Below are 3,636 nucleotides of genomic sequence, written 5' to 3'. Positions count from 1 at the left end.
GTTGTTCCTGTGGAACCTACACCAATTGAAGTGGAAGCTTATGATAGTGATCATGAAACTTCAGATCAAGTCACTAACAAACCTCGTGGGATGACAAGGATGCGTACTACTTCAGAGTGGTACGTAATCCTGTCTTGGAAGTCATGTTGCTAGACAACAATGAACCTACGAGCTATGGAGAAGCAATGGTGGGCCCGGATTCCGATAAATGGCTCGAGGCCATAAAATCCGAGAGAGGATCCATGTATGAAAACAAAGTGTAGACTTTGGCAGAACAACTCGATGGTCGTAAGGCTGTTGAGTGCAGATGGATTTTAAAAGGAAGACGGACAATGATGGTAAATGTCACCATTAAGAAAGCTCGACTTGCCGTTAAGATGTTTTCCGACAAGTTCAAGGAGTTGACCACGATGAGACTTTCTCACTCGTAGCGATGCTAAGAGTCTGTTGGAATTATATTAGCGATTACTGCATTATTTATGAAATCTTGCAGATAGGATGTCAAAACATTGTTTCCTCGATGTTTTTTTGAGGAAAGGTTGTATGTGATACAAACCGGAAGGTTTTGTCAATCCTGAAAGATGCTAATAAGTATGCAAAGCTCCAGCAATCCTTCTAAGGACTGGAGTAAGCATCTCGGAGTTGGAATGTACGCTTTGATGAGATGATCAAAGATTTTGGGTTTATACAAAGTTTATGAGAAACTTGTATTTCCAAAGAAGTGAGTGGGAGCACTATAGAATTTCTGATGAGTATATGTTGTTGACATATTATGGATCAGAAATGATGTAGAATTTCTGGAAAGCATATAGGGTTATTTGGAAAGTGTTTTTCAATGGAAAGCCTGGATTAAGCTACTTGAACATTGAGCATCAAGATCTATAAGGATAGATCAAAACGCTTAATGGTACTTTCAAATGAGCACATACCTTGACATGATCTTGAAGGTGTTCAAGATGGACCAGTCAAAGAAGGAGTTCTTGCCTGAGTTGTAAGGTATGAAGTTAAGACTTAAAGCTCGACCACGGTAGAAGAAAGAGGAAGGACGAAGGTCGTCCCCTATGCTTTTGTCATAGGCTCTATACGGTATGCCATGCCGAGTAACGCACCTGATGTGTGCCTTGCCACATATCTGGCAAGAGGGTACAAAGGTAATCTAGGAGTAGATTACCAGATAGCGGTCTAAATTATCCTTAGAGGAATAAGGATATGTTTCTCGGTTATGGAGGTGATAAAGAGTTCGACGTAAAGAGTTACGTCGATGCAAGCTTAACACCTATCCGGATAGCTCTGAGTAGAGATACCGGATACGTATAATGGAGCAACAATTTAGAATAGCTCCAAGTAGAACAGTTATTTGAAATGGCTCCAAATATAGCGTAGTAGCTGCATCTACAAGATGACATAGAGATTTGCGAAGTACATACGGATCTGAAAGATTCAGACCCGCTGACTATAACATCTCTCAAAAGCATAACATGTTCAAACCCAGAACTCATCGAGTGTTAATCACATGGTAATGTGAACTAGATTATTGACTCTAGTAAACTCTTTGGGTGTTAGTCACATGGGGATGTGACCTTGAGTGTTAATCACATATCGATGTGAACTGGATTATTGACTCTAGTGCAAGTGGGAGACTGTTGGAAATATGCCCTGGAGGCAATAATAAATTAGTTATTATTATATTTCCTTGTTCATGATAATCGTTTATTATCCATGCTAGAATTGTATTGATAGGAAACTCAGATACATGTGTGGATACATAGACAACACCATGTCCCTAGTAAGCCTCTAGTTGACTAGCTCGTTGATCAATAGATGGTTACGGTTTCCTGACCATGGACATTGGATGTCATTGATAACGGGATCACATCATTAGGAGAATGATATGGTAGACAAAGACCCAATCCTAAGCCTAGCACAAGATCATGTAGTTCGTATGCTAAAGCTTTTCTAATGTCAAGTATCATTTCCTTAGACCATGAGATTGTGCAACTCCCGGATACCGTAGGAGTGCTTTGGGTGTGCCAAACGTCACAACGTAACTGGGTGGCTATAAAGGTACACTACAGGTATCTCCGAAAGTGTCTGTTGGGTTGGCACGAATCGAGACTGGGATTTGTCACTCCGTGTAAACGGAGAGGTATCTCTGGGCCCACTCGGTAGGACATCATCATAATGTGCACAATGTGATCAAGGAGTTGATCGCGGGATGATGTGTTACGGAACGAGTAAAGAGACTTGCCGGTAACGAGATTGAACAAAGGTATCGGGATACCGACGATCGAATCTCGGGCAAGTATCATACCGCTAGACAAAGGGAATTGTATACGGGATTGATTAAGTCCTTGACATCGTGGTTCATCCGATGAGATCATCGTGGAACATGTGGGAACCAACATGGGTATCTAGATCCCGCTGTTGGTTATTGACCGGAGGACGTCTCGGTCATGTCTGCATGGTTCCCGAACCCGTAGGGTCTACACACTTAAGGTTCGGTGACGCTAGGGTTATAGAGATATTAGTATGCGGTAACCCGAAAGTTGTTCGGAGTCCTGGATGAGATCCCGGACGTCATGAGGAGTTCTGGAATGGTTCGGAGGTAAAGAATTATATATAGGAAGTGCTATTTCGGCCATCGGGACAAGTTTCGGGGTCACCGGTATTGTACCGGGACCACCGGAAGGGTCCCGGGGGTCCACCGGGTGGGGCCACCTGCCCCGGGGGGCCACATGGGCTGTAGGGGGTGCGCCTTGGCCTATATGGGCCAAGGGCACCAGCCCCAAGAGGCCCATGCGCCAAGAATCAAGGGAAAGGAAGAGTCCTAAAAGGGGAAGGCACCTCCGAGGTGCCTTGGGGAGGTGGGACTCCTCCCTGGCCGCACCCTTCCTTGGAGGAAGGGCCAAGGCTGCGCCTCCCCCTCTCCCTTAGCCCTATATATAGTGGGGGGAAGGGAGGGCAGCCCAACCTAAGCCCTGGCGCCTCCCTCTCCCTCCCATGACACATCTCCCTCCTCCCGCAGCGCTTGGCGAAGCCCTGTTGGAATCCCGCTACTTCCACCACCACGCCGTCGTGATGCTGGATCTCCATCAAACTCTCCTCCCCCCTTGCTGGATCAAGAAGGAGGAGACGTCGCTGCTCCGTACGTGTGTTGAACGCGGAGGTGCCGTCCGTTCGGCGCTAGGATCATCGGTGATTTGGATCACGACGAGTACGACTCCATCAACCCCGTTCTCTTGAACGCTTCCGCGCGCGATCTACAAGGGTATGTAGATCCACTCCTCCCTCGTTGCTAGACGACTCCATAGATTGATCTTGGTGATACGTAGAAATTTTTTGAATTATTGCTACGTTCCCCAACAAATAGAACTTTGTTGAGAACCAACCGTCGGACACTCGGGAAAGAGTTTGCCGAGAGCCAAACAGTGTGTCTCGGCAAAATAAAGTGACTTTACGACTGCTAGTTTCGTGATGTCTTTGCCGAGAGCGGTTAGACTCCGTAAAGTGGGACACTTTGCCGAGTATCTCACCCGGCTTAACTATAACAGACAAGTTCCAACAACTCCCGAACCAAGTGTCGCTGTCGTCAAAGTCACAACTAAACTACTAGCGCATGCCACTTTGCGAGTGCCG

Source organism: Triticum urartu, chromosome 7A (genome assembly GCF_056163025.1).
Source record: "Triticum urartu cultivar PI428250 chromosome 7A, HENAU_Tu73, whole genome shotgun sequence".
Taxonomy (NCBI): domain Eukaryota; kingdom Viridiplantae; phylum Streptophyta; class Magnoliopsida; order Poales; family Poaceae; genus Triticum; species Triticum urartu.
Note: the sequence above shows the minus strand (reverse complement) of the source record.